This window comes from Hyaena hyaena, unplaced genomic scaffold, assembly GCF_003009895.1.
Source record: "Hyaena hyaena isolate Hyena2069 unplaced genomic scaffold, ASM300989v1 scaffold_1097, whole genome shotgun sequence".
In the NCBI taxonomy this organism is placed as follows: Eukaryota; Metazoa; Chordata; class Mammalia; order Carnivora; family Hyaenidae; genus Hyaena; species Hyaena hyaena.
In genome coordinates, this window is record NW_024081731.1 from 435,513 (window position 1) to 445,433 (window position 9,921).

General features: G+C 38.9%; 1 pseudogene; it reads right to left on the reverse strand.

Moving 5' to 3' along the window:
• Nucleotides 1–315: 315 nt before the first annotated feature.
• On the reverse strand, nucleotides 316–7,263 carry LOC120224060 (annotated as a pseudogene).
• Between the last annotated feature and the right edge of the window lie 2,658 nt (nucleotides 7,264–9,921).

Here is a 9,921-nt window from a genome sequence, read left to right on the forward strand (position 1 = left end):
ATCTGCAGCTGCAACGACACCGGCTTCTCCTTCTCAGTCTCCTTCAGCTCCTCCCAGATGTGGGTCACTTTCTTCTCTAGCTCCACCCCCATCTGCTCTAGGGACTTCCTTAAAGACTCCACCTCATCCTGTGTACAGCCTCATTATATCACCTATCACTTTTGCTGTCCCTGAGATTTTGCAGGACCAAGGAAAGTAGGGTGGGAATCTCTTGGGGGTCTGGAGTTGACTTGATAGGATGAGGTTTCTTTTGAGTATGACATCTCTTTCTGGGGAGCCTCCTCTTTGGGATGTGGAGCCTCTTTCCAGGCAGCCTCATGCTCCCAGGTACCTCTGAGAGGAGGGTTGTAGCCTTCTCCAGGGCAGACATGGACCCTGGATTATACTTAGACTGGAATGGTCTCTGATGGAGACATGTGTCATCATGCAGAGGTGGGCCTCCTCTGGCATGCGGATTTCTTGGGATTGAGCCTTATTGGCTGCAAGACACTTGAACCTCAGCAGGGCTTGCTCTAGAGAGAAGTGATGGAACTGAGTGTTGTCTCTGACACCACCTGCTCAGGGGTCAAGACCTTTTCTACAGTGAAGGCCTTGTCACCAGGAAGGTCTATCTTTAGGCCAAGGGCTTCATCCTCAGGTGAGACTTCTGGAACAGGGGCCTCCTCCACAGAAATGACCTTGTCTAAGCTGGGGGCTGGGGAGGGAGGGGAGGCTTGTCCAGTCACACTTTCCTCTAGGGTGGGGTTCTCTGGGACTAAAGCCTTGAACTCCAAAGTTAGGGCCTCCTCTGAGATGGGGTCAGAATTTCCTCTGGATTGGGGGCCTTTTCTAGAGACAGAGTCTTCTCTGGGCTGGTGGTTTTGTCCAGAGTGGGGGTTTTATTCAGAGGAGGGGCTTTTGCAAGGCTGCTCTGCTCTTCCTTGTGACTGGCTGCAGAGCACTGCCAGGAAGCCTGGGTTTTCAATCCCTTTCTACCAGGGTGGCCTGGACCCCCACTGAGGAAGCTGCCACTGGAGCCTTAATCTGGGAGGGACACTTACATCTGTCTCCACTGGGTGTCCCAGATGGTTTGGCTCTGCTGGGCCCAGTGGGGGCTGTCACCAGCTTCTTGACTGTAGGGAGGGCTGTTCTGAGCATCAGCTTCTTTGATTCTTTAATAGGAGCTGATTCCTGAGATACCACTTTTTTTATACTCTGTAGTCTTCCTTAGTACTTTCACCTCATCTGGGGTCTCAGGCTGGGAGTTGAACAGGACCCTGTAGATTTCAGTGTGGAAGACTGTCTGCAGGTAGTCTAGAGGGCTGTCATAGGTCAGGCTGCTCAGCTTTGGAGGCCACTGGGGACTAGGGATGACCAAATGCACGTCTGGGTTTCTGAGGCTTAGGAACCCCCTGTCCAGCAACTCCACAAAATTGGATGGGAAGGCTACCAGCTTCCCCAGCCACCAGGTATCCCCAATCCCCTTTATTACTTCTACCATCTCAACTTGCAGCTTCAGCTCATCTGCCTGCTCCAGGTTGTAGTTGAAGTTCATCTTCCAGCATCATTGGGGACGTTGAGATTTGGCTGGGCAATCTCAACTGTAGGCAAGCGAGGGCACCTCCCTGGCACTGTACTGAGTCTCTGGGATCTCCTGCCCAAGGGCTCTGGAGAAGAGACCACAAGAGTCCCCTGCTCTCTGTGCGGCCAGCCTTGAGTGAGCCCATCACACACCTGCCAGACCAGGTCCCCGGGGTGCCAGACTGAGCTTGTTCTCCTTCTGCACATGTTATCCAGCCAGGACCAGCACCTCCAAGGCTTCTGGGTCACACTCCAGGACAGACTAGGAGAATAGTGCTATCTCTCAGGTAGCTGAGTACTCCCAGGACTTTTAACTACAAAACTTATCCCCTTTATTTCACAAAGATGTCAAAAGCTCTGCTCAGCTTCTAGACCTGGTTGATGAGAATTCTGAAATCAGTGGATTTTCCTAGGAGAAAAGAGAATGTGAATGCCAGGTTCACCCTTTGCATTCTACTTAACTGAATGAGATACAGTGGTGTAATGGGTTTTCAGAATGATGCTAATTCCTAATCTCTCATATAATGGTGTTTAGACTTAGCCAGACTAAGTTTGATTCCTCTCTCCACACAAGCTATTAGCCCTGAAATTCATGCCTGCTTTATTAAAATCTTTGAGATCTTGAAACATATTTTTATAAAGTTTACCCTAGATTTTCTAGCCCCTTTTAGCAAAAGAGTTGATCCAAGTTACCTGAAATGCTTTTACTGAAATCAGAACGTATAAATACATTTCTGTAATGAGTAATGGTAGTTTTTAATTTATAATAATAATTTCTTTAAGTGAAACAGAATCCTTTTATTATAAACTTAGACAACCCATAGGTGCTTTAATAAAAAATACTCTAATAGGTTGATATTATAAGCTATTAAACACTAACTATATTTTATAAAAGGTTAATGTTTTAACTTTAGTTTACATACTTACATAAGGCATTGTAGCATAATAGTGAAGAATGTAAGGTTTAGATCCGTATTTTCTGGATTTAAACCCCACATCTGCAACATACTAGTTTTGTGATCTCAGCATATAATTTAACCTCTTTGGGCCTCAGTGTTTTCATCTGTAAAATGAAGATAATAAATGTCCTCAGGGATTGTTCTGAGGAATAAGTGAAATAATTCATTCAAAGCAGATACAAATGGTTTCTGTTCAACAATATACACAAAGTGTTGGCTAGTACTATATTGACAAGAGATAATTTTATAGGCCATTGTTTTCTTACAGACTCTTTTGTATAATTATTATTCATTAAGGAACAGATAGTAACTATAAGAAGAGAAAAACAGGTTACTCAGTAGTAATATTCAATTGAATAGAATGGTGAAATAGTTTTTGTACTATGGCATTTTGATTTCTCTTACATAATGTCACTCAAATTTTCAAAAACTCTGTTAGCCACTTGATTTACAGGGTAGTTGGTAACTGGATATGTCCTATATCTGCCACATGCCAAAATTTGACAATCTTGAAGGACTTGCTGTCAATTTGCTTGAAGTTTTCTCCTTGAAAACAATGAGGGTCTTCTTGTGAGATTTAACTTTATAGTTACTTTGGGTTTTCATGGGAAAAATATGTTCTCTTTAGTTATTATTACCTTCATGCTATCATAAAGGAAGAAGATAGATTTAGGAAGATTCAGGTAACAGAATACGACAAAATTGTACAGTAAACTGAATTTTTCTTGCATATTAGCCCTGCCATCCCTGCTAATTTACCTGGCTCCAAACTATCAATCTATTTCTACATTTGTTCTTTTGTTTACAGACAAAACACATAGACACATGTATTTATCACCTCTTATTTTAAAAGTGCAACATTTCTTATTGATGACAACATAATATTCTGAATGTTATGGGGAGCTGTTTAGCCAGCGACACTGCTACTACCTCAGCAAATATCAATTATTAATTACATGTATCTGTAGAATTTGAATTTAGAGAATAGATTATCAACTTGTGTATACAAAAAAGATATGTGAATCAACATTGTATTCTGTGATAAAAATTGAAAACAATCTAAAATATTCATTAATAGAGAAATGGTGAGATGATGCTGTTACTCTCCAAACTACGGAGTGTTTGGCACCTAGTGACAATACTCAGATCCGTGAAACATTAGTAAGAGGAAAACAGATGCAAGAAAAGACTAATTTGTATAGTGAAAGTTCATTCTTTTGTAAAAACAGTAACACACTCTAATAGTTAGGAACACAAATTGATTAGTTTATGTTAACATAGAAAAATGTTAGTAAAAACATATGCCAAGCTATTAATATTGGTATCTTAATGGAGACTATCATAGGAGAAGATAAGATTTGTCATTTTTTCTTTTACCATATTACTGTTATTCTCTATTTAAAATGAATGTGTGCTGCCTTTGTAGTTTGAAAATAAATTCTCATAAAGCATAGCAATAATAAATACAACACATGTGAAGGCAAAAATTCCCAAGTAATCAGAGATTTTGTGGTATGTAGTGAGTAATGGTAGGTTTTCTCTTGCAAGGGTAACACTATTCAAATAGAGCCCTATTTGTTTATTAATAATGACTGACATTCATTATTTCATACTACAAATGTAAGTCAAACTATTTGTCTAAAAATTAAGCACTGAAGTTTATATCACATGTCTAAAAGAGCTATCGTTGTATTTCTGGTTTTCAAAAGTTCGCAAATATATCAGACTAATCTTTATACTACTCCTTAAAGCCTTGAATAAAAATATCTTTTTGTTAACAGTTCCATGAATATTTATTAGAATATTCTCAAATCATTCCATCTAATTCATTTGTAAAATTCCTACTTTTATTGTACCACTCCTTTTACATTAAAAATAAAAAGCAGTCTTTTAACATAAACTGTAAATTCTCTGAGAACAGCTGGGCAGAGAGAATTCAACAAATGTTGAGTGATTGATTCAAATACTTAACTAAAATGGTACAGATTAGTTTTATTTTTAATTTTATAATAGTGCGGAAGTTTAAAAGGAATAATCATAAGGAAGAATAGAGAACATGGGTAGGGTAAAATATCATTAAACAAGTTGTATATTCTGTACAAAAACAACACTTTCATGTTCTTTTAGAAGCTGAATTTGTTAATTTTCTTTTGGAAAGTGTGGCATGAAATTGTGGAGAAGTTAATTTCTAAATTCAATTATTTTTCTTAACTCTAACTTATTTAATATTGTTTGCAAATACTTACCTGGGTGATTTTATATTCCCTTGTCACATATATTAGTTTTCTGTGACTGCTGTAACAGATTACCATACTTGGTAGTTTAAAACAATACACATTTATCATCTTAGTCTCATTGTTTGGACTTTTAGAGGTCAGAAGTCCAACATAGGTCTCACAGGCTACAATCAAGATGAGGTCAGGGCTGCATTCCTTTCTAGAGGCTCTTGGAGACAATGCCCGACATTGCTTGGCTCTGGCCCCTTCTATCTTCAAAGCTGGCAATGGCTATGCAAGTCTTTTTCACATTGTGTGATTCTGATACTGACTCTTCTGCCTCCTCCTTCCACATTTAAAGACCCCTTGTGATTAAATGAGCCCATTGGATGATCCAGGATAACCCCCCTATTTTTAAAGTCAGTTGATCAACAAGCTTAAGTCCACTTGCACAGTTAATTCCCCTTTGCCATATAAAGTAACGTATTCACAGGTCCGGAGGATTAGGACCTAGACCTCTCTTGGGGGCCCATTATTCTTCCTACCACATCATTTTGTTGCATAGGTAACTATAGATTGAAGTGGAATAGAGAGAGTCAGAGATGACAAAATGTTTAAAAGATCACACTATCTAAAACAGCAGTTCATATATTATTAGTAGTAATTTCAATTTCATCTTCAAGAGAGAAAAGCATGTTCTTAATTGCGGAATAAAAACACTTGACGTGAAAACAAGAGCTGATTACTTACAAAGGTAATAAATACACTGTGAGATACAGGAGTTCTAAAATTCACTTTGAAATTCTGACATGAGAAATATGTGTAGTCCCAAACTCTAAAATTATTCATTCTAATAGTTATTCCTGAATTATTGCCCCCTTTAAACTCTTTATATTTTAAAAATATATTTTCTTTTACTCTATATACTTAAAAATGGATGTATTTGCCCTTCAAATAAAGGGGTGATTTAACTAAAAATGAATAACTCTCCCTGAAGTACATGTTTTTGTTGGCAAGCATTGTTACAAACCTGTACCTCTGAGTCCAGAGTCTTACTGATCTTCTCTGATCAATGCTTACTTCTGCTCCAAGTGCACCGAGCTAGCTATGGTAGACTTCCGTAGGCAACATCTACACATGTCTGTGTACTCTCAAAAAAGGAGATATTAAGCACCAGCTCCTGGGCCCCTGTTTTCCTCTTGCAAGAAATAAATAGATGAAAACTTCCACTGATCAAATTCATGAATAGGCAGACTGTGCTTGGACACCATTTACACTCCTCAGAGGTCTTAGGACTCTTGTTTACAGCACACTTGGCGGCAGTAAGAAGAATGAGGGGGAGAGCACACGAAACTCAGTCCTTGCACCTGTTCTAGCTGCCCTTAAATCACCTGCTTTGTCTCTGCTTCATTTTCCTAATTTGAAAAACAGAGATCGAGGGCTCATACTTCCAGTTATCTTCCAGTTCTTTCATAATTTAAAGATCTCTTTTTGAAGACTAAATTCTACTTAGTCTACAAATTGACAGTTATGGTCATAGTTACCCAAATAATTCTTCTCACTATGACTCTATCATACTTACTTATTGTCAATGGGAATGACTACTGTCTTCTCAAAAGCCGCTCAGCCAAGGGGTGTTCTTTCCCAGGTAAGAAAATTGGAAGCACACAGGATATCCCTTAACATGTTTTGAGCAATGGCTTTCTCGCAGTTTTTCGAACACTACTTTGTTCCCTTGATTCCCTAAGCTGGCCCTGTCTCTTGGCCCTGAGAGCAACAACACCGACCACTCACCAGAAAGATCTCTGCCCTGCAGGTTTTAAGGACAATATCTGCTCTCTCAGTGAAGCTTACTGCCTATGTGCTTTTCCACAAAGGGAAACTGGTCCATCCTGCCTTCAAGGCAATATGGGTCTCTGTGTGAGAAAATAAGCAAGGGAAAGTTTTCAGCTGGTTCCTCAGAATTATTTGTATATCTTTTAGCCAGTGTCAGTAAATATCTTTTATCTCACTAAAATACACACACAGAACACAAAAGCAAAAACAAAGCAGAAACTTTCCACCGTTCATGGAAAGAAACAAGGGGGCTTTTCTTTGCACTGGTGCTTTCCCAGTGTGGGAACCAAGGGGGGAAATTTCTTCTTCATCAGTTTTTTTTGAAAGGTGGGGAGAAGGGTGTCTTCCTTACTGTGAAGACCTGTATCTCCTCACGTTCGTGTTCTCTTTCTCCAAGACTTTAATTTCTTTTATTTCTGCAGGTTCTAGGGATTGCTTTTCTTTTCTGTATAAAACAGCCACTACTCATTTTGTACTTAAAGGATCCTTTCTTCACAAATGTGACTAATATGTGGAATACGAATATGGTTTATAGTAATCACACATTTATTTGTTCATTTATTCATTTTCTTGCTGAACTTTTAACTTACCTCCCTAAATCCTTTGAGCCATTTGCTCTCTCCCTGTGCTCCCACGAAATGGACTTCTATTCATACCTCAAATATGCCAAGCTCCTTTTCACCTTGAATCATACCTCGCACTGTTTCAACTGTCTGGATGGCTCTTCCCTTTTGCAAGTTTGCAAGGCTGACTTCTTATCCTAAATGCTACATTCTTACAAACGGCTTCTCAGGCCAGCTAATTCAGGACAATGTATCTCTATCCCTGCACCGTAGGCCTTCTGTATTATCTTTCACTTTTAGGGAGAATCCTATCAGTTAGTTCATAAGGTGTACCAAGTTGGTGTCTGATACCTGAGCACTCACTCAAAGAAGCAGAGTCTGCCTGTCCGATTAGCTGAGTGTCAAGCCATTGAAATCATCACCCAATAGCCCTGCCAGAGATCTTTGTGACTATAAAAAACTGCCTATCTACTCTCTCTTTCCCTCTTCCTCCCTCTTTCCAAATTAGCTTGGGCTCACATCTTAACAACCTATTCTAACTAGGGATCCAAAGGGTCTTCCCCAGGGACAAGTTCAGAATTACTGATATTTTTATGTCTTCCTGGTCTCCACAAAAGACTGGACAGCACACTCTTCTGTACCTTCTATGAAATGAGACAGTGTTTCTGGTGGTGTGCCCATTTTAGGGCGGGTTGTCAGCCTATAAGATATAGGCCATTCTTACACAGATTTTCCTTCTTTAGGAAGAAGTTCATTCAGTCTTTTGAAAATATTGAGCATCTGAGGTAGGATTTAAGGATCACTTTCTATGCATCCTTCTGTATAAGAGCTCCTGAACACCGCAAAAGAATCAGCATGGTCAGCAAACTCTATCAAAACTGCATTCATGTTATTCCCACTTGAACTTCCAGCCAAGTACTTTAGGTCTGCACAGGAGCTTTTAAGAAGGGATTGGAAAATCCCTGTTTTCATCACCATCTCAGCTATCTGGTATTTCCCAAGCCTGCACTGATGTCTGAGAACCCACATCAAAACTCTTACATCTGTTTTCACAGCCATTATTTCAAAAATGCATTTTACCTGTTTCTAGAGTTGGTAGTAATTAGTCTGTATATAGACAGAGAGGCTTCACAGTAGAATTAATGACAACCAAGGGTTATATTTGGACATTTTATCAAACTCTCAAATTTAATTTTCTTGTTGAACACACCTGAAATTGGTGGGGCACAAAAACATGAATATGTTTTACTTTTTCTCCTTGTCACCATTTGAAGAGATTTATGTAGACTCTAGAACTTTCTCAATTTCATAGAAAAAAAGTCCAGTATGGTCCAGAATAGTTCATCATTTTAATTTCATTTCTGATTTAAAACTCTCTTTTTTTCCTCCCCTTACTGATCAGCCTAAAATAATGGTGTGGGGGATAGGGGTGGGGAAATCTCTAATCCTGAGACACCATCTCCTTCATCTTAGATGGGGCTATCAGATTTATCAAAAAAAAGAAAAATGTCTAGTTAGATTTGAGTTTCGGATAAAAAAATTATTTTTATTATAAGTATAATCCAAATATTTCACAGTACATAGTTATGCTAAAATTGAACTGGGCATCATGTATTTTATCTGGTAACCCTACTCTTATAACCTCTAGATCCTCCAGAGTGTTGGAACTTGGAAAAGAGGAAAGAGAAAAATATCTTTTGTGTAACTGAGCACACAATAAGCAATTTCTTCTTGATTGATTTCTTGACTGATTCTCGGGGTTCTGCTTTGCTTCTGTGAGTGGCAAAAGCTCAAATCGGTGTCCTTTCCTACGGAACATGCATCCTCTTAGGAAGCTCTGCTGGTGATGTCCTAGTGCTCAATTCCCTGCCCCAGAGAATGTGTTCCCATGTGACTTCTTCTAAGTCTCTCAAGTCCCCCTCTGGCAAAAGACCCCAAAGCATAGAGGGAAGATCAGCAAGACTACTGACAAATCGGAAGTCCAAAGTTATTAAAAAATCCATTTCCCCTTTTGACTGATATCTAATCTCTTTGAGTGGTTTTCTTGAAGACCTCCTCACATGGTTTTGGTAGACATTAGTTTAAGTGACAGTTAGAAATAGATACCACATTCAAAATGGTCAAATGAGAATAAGCTTACAAAAGTTAAGAGACAAACTATTTACTTTCTATTTAAGGTTGAATGATATTTCATTGTATAGATAGACTACATTTTATTTATTCATTCATCTATCAATGGACATGGGTTCCTTCTACGTTTTAGCTGTTGTAAACAATGTGTTAAGAACGTGGGCATACAAATATCTCTATGAGGCCTTGCTTTCAATTCTTTTGTGTATGTACTTAGAAGTGGAATTGGTAGATCATACGGTAACTGTATTTTTATTTATTTACTTATTAAGTTTATTTATTTTGAAGGATGGAGAAAGATTATGGGAGGGCCAGAGAGAGAAAATCTCAAGCTGGCAGTGCGGAGCCCAACATGGAGTTTGAATTCATCAACTGTGAGATCATGACCTGAGCCAATATTGGGAGTCAGACACCTAACCATCAGAGCCACCCAGGTGTGCCTGTATTTTAATTTTTTTAGGGAACTACCATACAGTTTTCCACAGTGGCTGCACCATTTTACATTCAACCAATAGTACACACACTCCAATTTTTCCACATCTCCACCTATGCCTGCCTGCCTGCCTGTCTTTCTTTCTTTCTTTCTTTCTTTCTTTCTTTCTTTCTTTCTTTCTTTCTTTCTTTCTTTCTTTCTTTCTTTCTTTCTTTCTTTCTTTC